This window comes from Lontra canadensis, unplaced genomic scaffold (assembly GCF_010015895.1).
Source record: "Lontra canadensis isolate GAN:19392208 unplaced genomic scaffold, GSC_riverotter_1.0 scaffold119, whole genome shotgun sequence".
Lineage (NCBI taxonomy): Eukaryota > Metazoa > Chordata > Mammalia > Carnivora > Mustelidae > Lontra > Lontra canadensis.
In genome coordinates this window covers 3,220,536-3,238,441 of record NW_022631113.1, presented here as the reverse complement: position 1 = coordinate 3,238,441, position 17,906 = coordinate 3,220,536, and positions in this window count along the sequence as shown.

The window sequence follows — 17,906 nt, the reverse complement described above, 5'->3', positions numbered from 1 at the left end:
GAAGGGAGGACTGACTGAATTTTCAGAGACCAGTGAAGGAATGAAAACCAGTCAGAAATAAATGAAAATCTAGTTAGATTAAAAAAAAAATGCAGCCTTGCCATTGATCAGCATAGGAGTACACATAGACATAGGTCAAAACAGCTGCAAAATAAACAGAAAACATTTTTCCTAAAGTCACACAGCAGCTATAAAATGTCATAATAATCTCTGATTGATTGTTGCTCTCTTCCCTATAATGTTCTACATCTATTTTGCTATTCCTATCCATTCCCGGGGACCTCAACTTGCTAAATCATTAATCCCTAGTCAATCGTAATCCTTCTGAGAAAAGTAACCAATTCAGAACTAATCCCTGCTTCTCTGAGGCCTTTGCAAAGTCCTTTAAGAAGAATGCAAGCTTTATAAAAGAATCTAAGTTCTCATTCTTTGAGGGCATTCCTCAGTGCTCTGGATCATCTTCCTTTGATGTGAATCAACAAATCTGAATTTATGAGATCTCAGGTTTGGGTGGTCTTTGGCTGATTAGGTTTAATAATGAATCAGCCAATGCTTTATCAGAGAGGGGTTAGGAAAGTGCTTTTCACTAATTAAATTTGAGGTACAAAATCTCCTTTCCATTAGTATCCATAAGGTACTAGACACCCCAGAGAGGACTTCCTAGTGTTAAAATTTTGAAGAATTAGAACATAAATGATAATTGTTCAATATTATGCATCCTTAGGATTTTCCAGCATCATTAGCATTCTTTCTTCTTACATTCTATACACACACACACACACCATAAATAGAATCTCCAAATCCACACTGTCTTTATTTATCAGTTGATGGACATTTTGGTTAACACTAGTTTAAAGAAAACCAAAAATCAAGTAAAAACATTTTTAAATTCTTAAAATATTTTCTACATATTTAGTTGATTGATTATACCATACTGAACTGTACTTTAAGATGTATTTTTATAAATTAAGTATTTAAATTCTACAATATTTTTACCCCATAGAGTGTTTGCTAATGACTGGGATAAAATATGACAATATTTTTGAAGAGTAGTACAAGACTCAGTTGGATTAACCAAGTAGGTGGGGAAAGAGATGTTTTTGCTGGTAGATGAAAATGATAATAGTGTTTTGTTTCATTTTGTTTTGTTTTATTTTGTTTTGTGACAGGAGTCACAAAACATAGTCTTTTCTATGACTAGAAAGTTCATAAGAGGTCAATAAAGCATGAGGATAGTTATAAGGTAAAATAGCTGGTGGCTCTGAGAACAAAAACTAGGACTAAATTTTTCTAATTGAGAGAAAAACTAAAGATAGGCTGATCTGAACTTCCCAGGATAAAAGCATTCACTATGTGATAACATAAAGGTGACCAAAATAGGGGTGCCTGGGTGGCTCAGTGGGTTAAGCCTCTGCCTTCGGCTCAGGTCATGATCCCAGGGTTCTGGGGAGCCTGCTTCCTCCTCTCCCTCTCTGCCTGCCTCTCTACCTACTTTTGATCTTTCTCTCTGTCAAATAAATAAATAAAATCTTAAAAAAAAAAGTGACCAAAATAGCGACCTTAATGTTCCCCTCAGCTTGACTTTAGACAGGTTTTTTCTTGACTCTAGGCTCCTGACATTTCTTTCCTTAGAGCATTTACTTAAAACAAACTTGTAATTATAAATTCTTTCTCTACTCCTTTGAGATGTATATAAATCATTTAAAAATCCTCTTATCAATTTTACAAGCCAGTAATATCTTTCTCAAGGACCTGGAACCATCTATTGGAAATGAAATACATCAAAGAAGATAGCACCACTGTCCCTCAGTCTCTGTGGGAGGGTAGGAGCCTAATATTGACAAGGCCAATTAGCAAACAGAGGTTGCCTAATCATAAAGAAAAACATTTGGAAACTCAAGAAAAACTGAATATATTCAATATATTTCACTGAGCAACCTCTCCACTAACCTTCTTGTATAGTTTCTAGTAGCCAGGAGTCATGCCAGCACTTAAAAACTCTCCCATCCTTTGTTTCAAAAGAATCAAGTTCAGACTACCTCTGGTCTCTCTCTCCTGTGCAATAGATTTGAATAAAATCTTCCTTGACTGTTTAAGATTGTCCAGGGCAAATTTTGCTTTGACAGAACAAAGTTTGGAAAAGATTACCAATCTTTTATGAAAAATGGTCACAGTAGAGAGAAATGTTGTCCATTTTACAGATAAATATAAATGCCTAGAGCACAACTGGAGAAAGCCTCTAATAATGGTGCCAGAGAAGGCCTTTAACAATGGTGTCTCAAGGAACAAGATTTGAATGAAAACAGAGGGAGGACTAGAGAGTAGGAGAAATTTTAATCATATGGGCCAAGAAATGGCAGTTCTTTCAACACCTCAGGAATCACACTATCCTCTTATTCTTGAGTAAAAAAGTGATTTGTATCAAAACTATGTTTTTAGCAAAGTAGTCCCTGGAGCTGAGCTATAAAGAAATAGACTTATAATTATCTAGTGCCCTAACTTCTCCTCTAGGCTGGTATGGCCTAGAGAATTATCTTTAACTTGACATAGACTGATAACATACTAATTGGTACCTATAAAATGTGAAGATATTAATAACCATTTGTACTTTTTTATAATTTTAATTTACTTCCTCAACAAATCTCTGTGCTGTTTTCTGGTTTCAAAAAAATACATAGTTTTGAATTAATGACTTGAGTTCTAAATATTTCTGATATGGGATCTAATGTTTTAATTTAAAAATAGATATAAAATAGATACATGCTTATCCATAAGGATTTGTTATTTTCTAGGGACTAAATTCATTATAGCAGTATTTTCAATTCAATAAAAAGCAAAATTTTAATATGCATTTACGGAAAAGTGCCCAATTACAGAAATTTACAGTTTTATAGCCCTCAAAATTGAGCTAGTAAAGGAAGCTATTGATTAGTTTTTCCTAATTTGCAGAATAACTTCTTGATCAATTCTCAATTAAACCAAATCTTTCCTATTAAAAAAAAAAGCCTTTTAAATGTGCACACACACACACACACACACACACACAGACACCCCTTACAAGTAAGATTCAAGTTACTGCATTGAGGAATATTTAAAAGCCTACTCTTTACTCAGAACACTTGAGAAATTGTACAGTTGAAATGGTTATACATCCTTGTTTACCTAGGATGATTTCGTTTTATGCCAGTTGCCCAACATAGTTATTAACAGTGCCAAATTTGTTTTCCAAAGTATCCCAATTTTGACAAATTATATGGTTACCTCAAACATACTAAGCAGTTTGTGTTCCATTTGTGCATGCACGCTCAACAAGAAAGTATAAACAGTCATTAACAGAAACTGATAACAGTGAGCATTCAGTGTTGCATATGAAATCGACCTTTCATAAAACCATATTTTATATGATCATTTAAATGATCATTTAAGGCACAGCAAGTCTTCTTTTGTTATTTTAACTTAAGATACTGACATAAGCCTGCTTCTTTAGCAGTTTATCCAATTTTAAAAACACTGTGGCTAATCTTCTTTTGAGGGGTCTGCTTTAATTCCTCTCAAGATTCATGTTAATCTCTTCAATACACAGATGTCCTTCATTCACCTCCAAATCAGCCTCCAAAATGAAAAGAGTTACTTTGAAAAACTCTTCCATAAAAATGATCATAGTTGCTTTTTCTCAGGCATTGTACTCCTGAAAGTTTAATCACAAATCTAGTGAATTACCCACAACTATAGTGGGCCACAGATAGAGCCGGCATGTGCCTCTGTATATATATTGTCACTTTCTTCATAAATAGCACCCTCAACCCTCCCTGCATTAAAGACCAGGAAGAATATAAATATCAGTTCTACAGGTCTGAAAAAAAAAGTTTAGAATTTTTTGAAAGTAATTATTAAAGCAAACGAAAGGATTTTTTTTTATTTTAAAAGGAATTTTACTTTAATACTAAAATGGTAAAATTAGAGATAGAAGGAAAGGGATAATACTATCATTTGTGAAGTTTTGTCCATGTTTTGAAAAACAGTATTCCTTAATACAGAAAAATGTATTTAAGATTAGGAATCTCTGAACAGACTAATAATTAGACAATTTAGTGATTCACATATACATGCTTGCATCTTCCCTAACCAAGTTTTTGGAGCTGTACTTTGTGTTAGAGAAATGAGCCATAGGTATGCACTTGGTCTTAACTAATCAGAAGGATCTTGAGTAATCCTTTATTGTTGGTATATTGTTGAAAAATATACCAAAATATAGGCAAAGAAAAAGTGAGGTAAATCATATAAATTCACAATATGAGAATAAATATGTCACTTAGTATGAGTGAATTGCTTAAGTCTCCCTATACAGTTTTCAAATATTTTCAAAAGCAAAAAATAAATTTAGAAAAAAAAATTAGAACAAATCATAGCTTACTGTACAGATTTCTTTCTTTCTTTCTTACTAAGAGACTGGTTATTATCTACATTGCTGCCTCCACTGAAATACTGAATTTCTTCATGTTACCAAATTCACCACTTTTCTTCTCAACACTCCTTAGGTGAACTCTCAATTCCACTCTATTTGAAGACTATATTTATGCTGTGATTCACACATTTATATGATCAAGTCACATCTTTCCTCTGATTTTATGTGTATATATAATCTTTCCCTTTTTACCTGCATTTGGATATTTCACACTTGATATAATTAAAATGAGACTCTTTATCTTTGTTTCTCACAAAATCTGCCTCTTTCCAAACTCTAGTCTTCCTCTTCTCTCTAGAGAGGATTAGCATCCATCCTCTAGCTCAAATGATAAATTTAGAAGAGTTTTGATCTCCCTTCTCACTTATTTACCAGCTTCCAATCCATTACCACAACCTATCAATACTTCCTTCAAAATATATCAGATCTGTTTCCACTGTAGTTCCAGCCATAGTCAACCTGAGCCTTACTTTGTGAGTCTACTAAGTATTTTCCTCACAATCCTTTACTGGTGTTCTGTTTCACCTAAAATAAAATCCTAACTTTACCACATCCTTGAATGCATTACATTATCTCTCTCCTACTTCTCCAACCCTCCTGCCTACTTGCTAACGATGCCCAACAGCACTGACATTTAGATTTACTCTCTCAAATATGCCAGGATCTTTCATATGACAGGACATTTGCAACCTATAAAGTTCTTCCACTCTTCCTTCTGTTTGTTTGGCAATCTTTCTTCATCATGTGTTTATGAGCTTGAACATCACCTTTACAGAAAACTCTTCCTTGATTATTCTATTTAAATACAGATCCTTCTCTCCATTCTAACTTCACACTTTATTTTCTGCATGGATTTTCTCCAAAAAAATCCAATTATTTTATCTTTTTAAACATCCACCTCCTCCACAATATTGTATCCATGAAATCAGACAATGTGCACACATGAATTATTTTAAAAACCATTCTGTGCACCAAAAAAAAATAATTTCTGTGGAAACATTATAAATTATTTTCATTTTTATTGTTGGTCTATAGTATTCTAAATTTTCTTTCTCTTGTTTCTGTTTTTTTAATTTAATTTTTTCAGTGTTCCAAGATTCATTGCTTATGTACCACACCCAGTGCTCCATGCAATACGTGCCCTCCCTAATACCCACCACTAGGCTCACCCAACCCCCACCCCCACCCCTCCATATGCATTATTTTGAAAGATAATAATGTTGACTGTTTAAAGATAGCTAAAAAACATAGTGACTATAAATGCTATTGCTATTAAATTAACCATTCATATACACTGAGTTAGTCATGTGCTAACTATAGGAGTTTCCAATAGGTATATTAGAATTATGTAGCTTTAACAGTCCCCTATAACAGGGGCATTTTGCTTGCCACTACATTCCTTTATACTAAAGGAAAAACAATATAGTGCTGAAAAAAAAGAAAATAGATGCTTTGAATGGACTAGGCACATATAACATTGAGTATGTGTTTTCATACTTAAATTTAAAAGTTAATCAACTCTTCCTTTAAGGTGATCAGTTGAGCTGCAATGCACAATTATAAATATAAGCATAAACCAATCTGAGTGTTTTTATAAACAAAATTTTAACATTAGCATTTAACTTTTACCTTTCATATTACAGAGACATGATTTTCTGGGCACATAATCGATATAACACCATACATGATATTCTTACTCTTAACCACAGGAGCTACCTGTCTACCTGCATAGACATTCAGTCACACATCTAGTTTCGCACTATAGTCTGAAATAGCATATACCATTATAATCATCTGGCTATACACACTGAAAAGAACATAAAATTCAATAGCATAAATGAACAAGAAGAAAACTAATCACTTCTGTGAAATTAAGGATTCTATGTCATTTTTGGGGAAAACATAAAAGAGAACATTCCTACTATATCAAGCTGTTGTTACCAATTTTATCTGCAAATCATACTTGAAAATGTTACATATGTTCTGCTATTATGCAGCACAATACATGTAGATTGGATATTCACTATCAAGTAAATTTACTGTATCTTTCCTGAATTTACTGACATGAATAATGAAACAAAAACTATCTTTATTCTGCTCTCAGAATGTAAATTGGCAATGGCAGCAAATATATAATAATTGTACTATATATAATTGTTGCTTCATTTTATATATATATACACATATTTACATATGTGTGTATATATATATATATATATATATATATATAATCTAATACAGCCACAATTATCTAATATGTTTTGGCTATGGTCTTATAATAGTATTTAATGTCACTAATTATTCTAAATATTCTTTGCTTATTATGTTTTTAATTTTTCAATAAAAGTACAAAAATATTAAGATGACTTCAAATGGTTTCTTGCAATGCCTTATGAAGCTTTTAGAGTTTCCTAATTATCCCTGCTTTAAATTCCAAGAGAAGTATATGTTAGTCTGTCCAAATTCTCTATTTGAAAGTTATGCTGGCCAGTTCAATTAGCCAGAATGGCAAAGAGAGGTATTGATTAATAAGTGCTTGTCTTATATTTTGGGGGGGAAGGAGCTAAGAAAATACATAGTAAACATACTGTGAAAAATAAATATAAGGGAAAAAATACAATTAAGAAGTTATCCAAATACTATCTACAAACTTTAACTCTACATCTTAATAATAATTTTAATTATGTATTTAATTATATATTCACAATAATTTTTTTTCACTATACTTCCAAACATCTGGATTTTTAGTTTTTGGCTATGATTATTTTACTGATGCCAAAAGGGCTTTTTCAAAATTCATAATTCATTTAACATTTATTCAAATGGCCACGAATTACTATATACTCTGTGGAATTCCTGAAATAAGGATGCCTGTGACATGGTCACTTTTACCAAGGAACACACAATTGGGTTTGGAACCATAATGGCATCTGAGTAACTATTAGATTCTCACAAATAAAATAGCCAAGGTGATGGATGGACTCTTCCATGCATCACCCATCACTTTGGTCTCACACCATGCAAAAATTGATGGATTTGATAATTTTATGACAGATTTTAGAGATTTTATTCCAAATGTATAGCCATCAGAAATATTCATTTTTATGTCAATACCCTTAAAGCATGTGCAATAAACATATGTACATCCAAAGGAATGGCTGAATGACTTTGGGCAGAGAGAGAAAATAATAAGCTACTAGAATCCAGGTCTTTGGTTTTAGAATGTTCTTTCATTTTTTAAACCTGAAATTGTTTTTCAGAAATGCATGTCATACTGTTTTTTTAAAAACATAATTGGATAAGTTCCTAAGAGGAAAAAATTAAGGATTTGTATTTAATAGAGAATATAAGATTTGAAATATGTATGTACTTTTACTTTAGTGTTAAAATAGTGTTTAAATTACTTTTTAGTGTTTAAATTAGTGTTTAATCCACTGGAGTTTCTTTTTTTTAATTTTAGCATTTTAAATTAATTACTTTATATCATATTTGTTTTGCCATTTAAGTCATTTCTTCATTTTGTTTCTATTTTCACTTTATTTATACTTCATTCTTTAAAGTTCGACTTATTTAAGTATTTTAACATTTTAAACAGCTTAACTGTCTCTTTATAAATTTTTTTAATTTTTCTTAATTGATAGGATTTTTTAAGAGATTTTATTTATTTATTTGAGAGAGAGAGAGCATAAGCAGGGAAAGAGACAGAGGGAGAGGGAGAAGCAGACTCCCCATTGAGCACAGAGCCCAAACATGGGCTCAATCCCAGGACCACAAGATTATGATGCTTAAGCAACTGAGCCAGACACTTAAACAACTGAGCTACCCAGATGCCCCCTTAATGGACAGAGTTTTAAATATACCAACCTTATGTAACAAATAGATGGTGATGAATTTCTATAAATTTCTCATTTGACAAAATACAACATTCTTTCTTGATAAAAACTCTCTGCAGTGTAGGGATAGAAGGAACATACTTAAATATCATAAAAGCCACAGATGAGAAACCTACAGCAAATATTATCCTCAAAGGGGAAAAACTGAGAGCTTTGCCCCTAAGGTCAGAAACATGACAGGGATGACCAGTCTGACCACTGTTGTTCAACATAGTACTGCAAGTCCTAGACTCAGCAATCAGACAACACAAAACTTAAAAGGCATCCAAATCAGCAAAGAAGTCAAACTCTCATTCCTCGCAGATGAAATGATACTCTATTGTAGAAAACACAAAAAACTCCACTCTAAAATTGCTAGAACTGATACAGTAAGACAGCAAAGCTGCAGAATATAAAACCAATGCACAGAAGTCAGTTGCATTTATTTACACTAACAATGAAGTCTTTGCAATTGAAACCCAGCTACAACACAGCAACTGCATTACTAGGTATTTATCCAAAGGATACAAACATAATGATTTGAAGGGGCACCTGCATCCCAATGTTTATAGCAGCAATGTCCACAACAGCCAAAAGACGGAAAGAGCACAGATGTCCATAGACAGGTGGATGGATAAAGATGTGGCATGTACATATGATGGAATATTACTCAACCATCGAAAAACATGAAATCTTGCCATTTGCAACTATGTGGATGGAACTAAAGGGTACTATTCTAAGTGAAATAAATCAGTCAGAAACAGACAAGTATCATATGATTTCACTCATATGTGGAATTTAAGAAACAAAACAGGTAAACATAGAGGAAGAAAAGGAAAAATAAAACAGAGAGGGAGACAAACCATAAGAGACTCTTAACTATAGAAAACAAACAGTTGTTGGAGGGGAGGTGGGTAGGGGGATGGAGTATTTGGGTGATGGCATTAAGAAGGGCACATGATGTGATGACCACTGGGTGTTATACACAACTGATGAAATATTAAATTCTACCTCTGAAGCTAATAATACACTATGTGATAATTAAATTGAATTTAAATAAAAAAGAAGAAAAAATATTGTTTCATGTGAGTAGGGTAAAGCAAGTATAAAATTTCCTTGATAGAATAATCACCAGCATACTTATTTACTTAATTTTGTATTGTGCTTAAAAACACATAGCTATTTTTAACTATTTTTAATAAATATTTATTTATTTATAAATATTATATTTAATATTATATTAATATTATAATATATCATTATTATATATTATATTATATATTATATTATATATATTATATTATATATTATATTATATAATAATAAAAATTATTATAAATAAAAATAATAAATATTTTAATAAACTATTTTTAATAAAAAATTAAAATATTTTTAAATATACAGTTCAACGGTGTGACCTACAAGTATATTGTTGTGCAACAGATCTCTGGAAGTTTCTTATCTTGGAAAAAAAAAAAAAGCCACTGAATAAATCCCTTTTCCCCCTCCCCTTAGTCCCTGGTAACCACCATTCTACTTTCTAAGAGTCTAGTGCAGAATATCCTCAAGGTTTGTACATGTTACCGCTTATGACAGGATTTCCTCCATTTTTGAGGCTAAATAATATTCCATTGTGTATATATACAGTATTTTCTTTATTCATTTGTTGAACACTTAGTTTGCTTCTAATATCTTGGCTATTGTGAATAATGTTTCAATGAAGCTGAGTGTGCCAATACTCCTTCAGATCTTATTTTTCAGTTCTTTTGGATATATATACAGAAGTAAGTAAGATTGCTGGATCATATGGTAGTATTATTTTTAAGTTTTTGAGGAATCTCCATACTGTTCTTCTTTTTCTTTTTCTTCCTTCCTCCTTCTCTCCCTTTCTTCCTTCCTTCCCTCCCTTTCTTTCTTCTTTCTTTCTCTTTCTCCCTTTCTTTCCTTCCCCTTTTTCTTTCTCTCTCCTTTCTTTCCTTTCCTTCCCTTCCCTTTCTCTTTCTCTCTCTCTCTCTCCCACCCTCCCATTTGCCCTCCCTTCCTCCCTTTATTCTTCCCTCTTTCTTTTCTTTCCTCCCTCCCTTTTTCCCTTCTTTGTTTTTTTTACTCCTCCTCTACCATCAGCATCCTCCTTCTTCTTCCTCTTTAATGCCATCCCAATTTACTGAATACTATAGTCTTTTGTCTCTCTGGGCTTATTTTGGAAATTTTCTTCACTAATACAGTCAATTATTGTTACTCAAGATAGTTATGCTCAATATAATGATGTTGTGGACACTGAATTAGTGAATACTGAATCACTGGTTTTACTGATATGCAGGGCTAGATTCCTAAAAACACTTTACTCAACTAATTGTTAAATAACCCTGCTTTATGCATGTTTCTGTTTAATATATTTAACAGCATATTTCTTCTTATTTAATATACACTTGAAAATTTAAATATTATCTGTTTAATATTTCTTCTTATTCAATATACACTGTTGAAAATTTAATAATACTCTCATGACTAACAGTCTGACAATATGTGCCTGTATAAAGCCTAACATGTATTTTCTCCACATGGCATATCACAGCTTTCTTGCACTTAAGAACACTAAACAACATTTAAAAAAAATTATGTTTGGGGCCACTTTAAACAGTGAAATTATCAATGGAAAGCACAACAATGCAAGACATGTGGCACTAAATAGACCACAAAAAGACACTTGCTTACAGTATGTAAGTAAATACAAGAAAGCATAGTGCTTTCTTGTTTGCCCTCACCTGGGAATGTGTGCATGGCCGATTCAAAGTCTTTACCATTTTGCACAAGCATATGTCCATGCAAGATGGTGAAAACACTAAGAGTATTGCTTTTAGGGTTACACAGAAGTTTTACGAAGTTGGTGAATTCACAAATATGAGATCTGCAAATAGTGAGAACTGACTATATATCCCAGTTTGATAGTATATATTCAGTGCTATCCAATCCATCGATAAACCCATAATTACATACTTTATTCTAGATTTTCATTTTTTATAGTTACTAGTTTTCTGCCAAAATTCTCGATACTATCTTTTAATTCCTTAATCATATCAAGCAATTTTTTTAATTTGTAAATTATATTGATATAACCTGATTTGCCTCTGTATTTTTTCTACTATCTGTTGGTCCTCTTGTCTTGCACCATACACGCTTGTCTAATAATTTTTTATGTCAGCACTAGATATTGTGAAAATGTTAGAGATGATTTGAGGAGGCTCTGTGTAATGTTATCTTTCTCCAGAAAGCATTTCACTGGATTCCAGACAAATAGGCTATGGACACTAACAACACAGGATCACTTTAATCCACTGAGGGCTTGAGATGTATAAAAATTAGTCTTCAGTCCCTAAAAAGGCTGGTTTATTTAAGTTCATTGTATAGCCTTTTCCCCAAACCAAAAGTACTCAAGGTTGTGCTCAGCTTTTCATCTTTTCAGCCTCGCTTTCACAAACAGACACATGTCTTAAATGCTTCATTCTCCTACGTAGTCCCTGGTCCCTTTCAAAGATTCTGGTCTGTAACTGCTTAGTAAATTCTACCTCCTTGATTTCTTCAAATATGCCCTAATACATTTTATGTAGGTTTTCTAGTTATTTCCAGCAGATATTTGGGAATAAAACATACTGTCATTGCTGGAAGTCGTAGTTGGTTGTTTCCCTCCTTCTTTGATAGTAGGTAGTTTGTGAAGCCAAATTTCTATTTTTCCATTTTCATTTTTGACAAGCACCAAGCAATGTACATAAGAGATTATTTCTATTTCTGTTTTTTTAGAATGAGGTTAGCACGTTTGTCCAGCTCAGAAATAAGTACGATTTGCACACTATCCTTCAGAACAAAATTAAAATAAATTCCTGATTTTACTTGAGCAGAAATTTCAATCTGACTTTTCAATGCAGAAGCTCTATAATTTTTGCTATAATATTTTTATATATTTTATTTATTTTTTGTTAGAAATAGGGAGTGAGAACACAAGCAGGGGGAACAGATGGCATAAGGAGAAGCAGGCTCCCCACTTCTCTCCCTCTCCCACTCTGAGCAGGGAGCCTGATGGGGAACTTGATCCCAGGACCCTGGGATCATGACCTGAGCCGAAGGCAGAGGCTTAACCGAGTGAGCCACCCAGGTGTCCCATAAGTTTTACTACAATATTAAAATACTTTCACTATTAATGTGACTTTAAATGTTCATATTTAAGGATAGTGCTTATCTTATAATCAACTATTAAACAGGGTATTGTGGCCAAAATAAATGCTGGTTAGAAATTGGAACATCTCTATTAAGTTCTCAGCACAATTATTTTCTTTTTCTATAAGACTATCCTACATATATGTACACGTAGGTATACATTTCATATTTTTTAAGTAAACTACTTTTTAATCTTTTGAGGTCTTACATGATGGTTTTATAAAGTGAAAAATCTATTAATCTAGAGCCTGGTTAGCTCCTCAGTTAAGTGTCTGACTCTTGATTTCAGCTCAGGTAATGATATCAGTGTTATGAAATTGAGCTCTGCATCCAGATCTGCACTCAGTAGGGGTCCGCGTGGGATATTCTCTCTCCCTCTGCCCCATCCCCAATGCATTCTCTCTCTCACTCTCTCTAAAATAAGTAAATCTTTTAAAAACATCTATTAATCTAAGAAATTCAATATCCATAGATATTCTAATTCAACTGCTTAAAATTATAGTACACTTCAGCAGAATATGTAACATTTCCAAATAGTAAGAAAGTGGAACTATTTGGGATTTGAATATCCAGTGACAACTAATATCATCTCTTAATCTTTGTAAGAAAATAAAGAATGATTCAGACCTTACTATGTTGAAAAATGTATTCCTTTATAAGAAAAAAAAAATCAAAGGGGGAAAAGAACTAAATTGATATCCATTGGTAATTGTTATCTGGAATAAAAGCATAGGATATACTGTATGTGTCATGTCCATTCAAACTGTGAAATGAAAGGCAGCTAGTGTGATCATTTTAGCAACAAAATTCCTTAGAGCTTTGGCATAAACAGGAAAACAAACAAAAAAAATCTCTTTTCCTGTTGGTTGCAGAATTTGCAAATCACTCAGGTTTTAACAAATGGACATAGTGGTTATTTTCAGAAAATAATTTTGTTCTCTTTACTTGCAGATAAATTTCACAAAATATTAATTATAAGAGAACTTTATGATAAACCATGTAGAATGCAAGAGTGAGAAGGAGCAAAATTTTTATGTATCACGTTAACATTTTTTATAATACAGAATAGCTAGATGGGGGCACCTGGGTGGCTCAGTGGGTTAAGCCTCTGCCTTCAGCTTGGGTCATGATCTCAGGGTCCTGCGATCAAGCCCCACATTGGGCTCTCTGCTCAGCATGGAGCCTGCTTCCCCCACCCCTCTACCTGCCTCTATGCCTACTTGTGATCTCTCTCTGTCAAATAAATAAATAAAATATTTAAAAAACATAGTTAGATGGGTTCACTGAAGTTTTGTTATTGCTAAAGACCGTGCAGGTGACAAAAGTACAAAAATGTTGGTGTGCCTGGGTGGCTCAGTGGCTTAAAGCCTCTGCCTTCGACTCAGGTCATGATCCCAGGGCCCTGGGATTGAGCCCCGCATATAATCCCAGGACCCTGGGATCAAGCCCAGCATCAGGCTCTCTGCTCAGCAGGGATCCTGCTTCCCTCTCTCTCTCTGCCTGCCTCTCTGCCTACTTGTGATCTCTGTCTGTAAAATAAATAAAGAATCTTAAAAAAAAGGGGGTACAAAAAGGTACAATTTAAATACTATAGCAGTGAGAGAGTTACTCTTCACTAGAAACATATCATAATGTAACATTATTTTTTTATATATTGAAATAAATGAAAACAAAAAGCTGAGTTAAGCAAAGGTAATGTTTTGCATTTTCTAGAATCTCAAATAAAATCAGAACAATAAAGTTGATTGAGACTAAAGTTTGAATACACAAACTGCTGAATTTATAATCATCAAATATTTCACATTTTTTTGATTTACAGAAGTTTTTAAATAAATCTATCTAATTATACTGAAGCCTGCCATGTAATCATAGACTAATCCCATTTGTATGCTAGAAAATGATAACAATGAGCTCCACTGGGCAATAAAGATTTATATAAACAAATTGAGAAGTTTCTACATTAATCCTAGGTATTTTTTCTGATTTTTATTTGGCTCCCTTCTTCCAACAGATCATGTTTTTGACCTTAAACCAAAAGTAAGAAAGACAGATAAGTCAATGCTTGACACTTCCCCACAAAGACTGGACCATCTGGACACTTTATATTTGTAACAGGTGCTTCTGGGATTTAGAGCCTAATTCTGGCCCAGATTCTGTTCTGTATGGGTGACTCTGTTGCTATGTGCAATTGTGCATTGCATTAATTGAAGAGAATAGAAAAGGCCAAGTACAGTAATTAGTCAGTTGGTCATGCAGAAAAGAGTCTAGTGGCTTTGAGCCATGAAATGTTGAATGCACAGATGCACAGTACCATCAGTTTTGCTCTCTGTGGTATGTTCCTAGTCTGTGACAGGTAAAATGCCTTTGTGACTTGATCCCAGTTTCCTGTCCCCTTCAAAACAAACTACATTTTGTAACCACAGGAGAGAGAAAATGCTATATTGACACAATATGTCTTGACTATATAATAGAATAACACGCAATAGGCAGAAAACTAAAAAAAAAAAAAAAGTGTGTGTGTGTATACACACACACACACACACACACATATATATACAATATATGCTTTAGTCACAAAATACTTGGATGTGTTCTTTATTGTATGAAGGTATTTTCTAATAGCACTTTTTCAAAATTAAAGAAATTTTCTAATTCATAACATGGGTACAGATTTAATTTTGATTAAATCTTTTAAAGTACACATAATAATTTAGTTACTTAAAATACCAGTTACTCATTTATAAATTACATAGTCAATAATTAAATGATATATTGAATGACAAGAATGATACTCATTTAATTATTTTATTTGGGGTCCAACAAATAAACAAAACAACTCAAAACTCTAAAGGATTGAGACTATTTTAACATCTGCAGTTTCTCTATTTGTGTTCAGAAATTGAATTACGGTATTTTCACACTTAATGACATTACCATTGTGATGGTTAATTTTATGTTGATTTGACAGAGTTAAGGGATGCCCAGATAGCTGGTAACACATTATTCCTGGGTGTGTCTGTGAGGATGTTTCCAGAAGAGATTAGGTATTCAAATCAGTAGACTGAGTAAAGATCTCCCTCACAAATTTAGGTAGGCATCATTCAATCTGCTCATTGAGGGCTTAAACATAACAAAAAGACAGGAAAGGAGAATTTCGTCTCTTTGTGAAAATTGAGGTATTCATTGTCTCCTGCCCTCAGATATTGGTTCTTGGTTCTGGGCTTTTGGACTCAATGAATTACACCACAGCTTTCCAGGTTCTCCAGTTTATAGACAGTAAGTAAATCATGGAACTTCTTGCTTCCATAATCATATAAACAAATTCCTATAATTAATATATCTTATCTGTTCTGCTCTCTGGAGAACCTTGACTAATACAACCATTATACTTTATAGTATTTCCATCATTTTATTCTGTGCTAAAGTATTTCCATTATTTATTCTTATAAATCAGTTCTTAATTCAACTTATAGTAACTTAAATAACAAAAATATTGTTAATACAAAATGGAGGCTTCGCTTAAAAATTCTCTGAGCAGAAAAAAGTATTTAAGCCACATAAGCAAAACTGAATCTAGCTTATTTTATGAATATGAGACCTAATTTAGGTTATTCCCTGTAAATGCCTCTGATAATCAAAAACAAACAAAAAACTTCAAGTTATTTTCCTAAAAATGGTATAAGATAATCATTTTTAGCCAATTGCCTGCCATCTGGAAGCCACCAGTATAGTAACCAATCACTGTAAAGGTTAAACAATTTCCTTATTTTTCACTTCATAAGTCATTCTGAAACATCATATGCCTGAGCTTCAAATAAATTTTGAATCTGAAATCTCCCAGTTTATCAACTGTCCTTATATGCACAATAAACCCTTAATTAATAAATGCTATTTTTACTGACTCCATGGTTTTAATTTTGCTACTTCTGGATTTTTGACAGTAGTTATTATTTTAATAAACATATTTTGAATATGTTTTATAAATAAAAAACTGTGCTAGGTATGGAGCATATAACATTAAACAAAACAGAAAAGAAATACTCCTACCATATAAACCTAACAGTGTGTGAAGGAAATACAGCATATATTTAGTGTTTATTTGTATATTTTCATATAATAATAATAAAATTAAGTGGTGGCTGGTGTAGTAAGCGAACAAAGTAAGTAAGGAGGTGGAAATAACAATGAGGCAATTTTAGTTGCTGGAGCCAGGAATGAACTTTCTGAGGAGGTGATATTTATGTAGAAACTTAACACTGAGTAAACAAATCTTGCAAACCAATGAGTAAATAGCATGACAGGACAAGGGATGAGCAAAGGAAACACCAAAAGCTAGGTACGTAAGGTGGAATAGGCTTGTTGTAGATATAGAGCACTTTCTGTGAGCCACGCAATTCATTAGACGCTTTACCTATTTTATTTTGATATGTAGACAGATTACATGACAAACTGATTAAACATTAAATCCCCAGAGCCAGAGAAAATTGTATTTAAATCCAGATTTGGACACTTAGTCAATGTTTTCTATTTTTTTTTTTTTAAAGATTTTATTTATTTATTTGACAGAGATCACAAGTAGGCAGAGAGGCAGGCAGAGAGACAGACAGAGGGAAGCAGGCTCCCCGCCGAGCAGAGAGTCTGATGCGGGACTCGATCCCAGGACCCTGAGATCATGACCTGAGCCGAAGGCAGCAGCTTAACCCACTGAGCCACCTAGGCGCCCCTGTTTTCCATTTTTTAAATAGAGATTATAATAATAGGTAGTAACATGGTACTGTTGGACAAACACAATCAATACACTTCTTCCAATACCTGACATATAGTATGTATTACATAAATATTAGCATCATTATCGTCATTTTCTATAAAGTATAAACTACTAGTCCTGTTCTCTAAATGGGGAAATTAAAACTCAAATTAGTTTAATCCTGGCAGTTTTGTTTGTTCTAAGACAGCTTCAAACAGCTATGGTTTTTTGTTTTGTTTTGTTTCTTTTTTTAATAATTGTACCTAACCTCTACAGTTGGTTGTTCTTAGTGGAAGGATTCGTCTATTACAAGTTATTCTTCATAACCAGAAGTAAAAATTTCCTCTAGAAAAGATTTTAATGCTTAAAAAAAGCATTTTCCTATAAAACTTAAAACACATTTGAATTAAAATAATCTGATATTTGCACTTTTTCATGCATATCAAACATAAAAACATGAAATTGCTATTATCTATCAGTGTATCACAGTTCATAAAATCTTTTCTTGGATCGTGTGGTCTATTAACTCAATCCTCAAAGTCTATGTCTCTTTTTTTTTTTTTTTCCTCCTGTCTCAGATTGTTTTAACACTCAGCATGTATTTAAGACT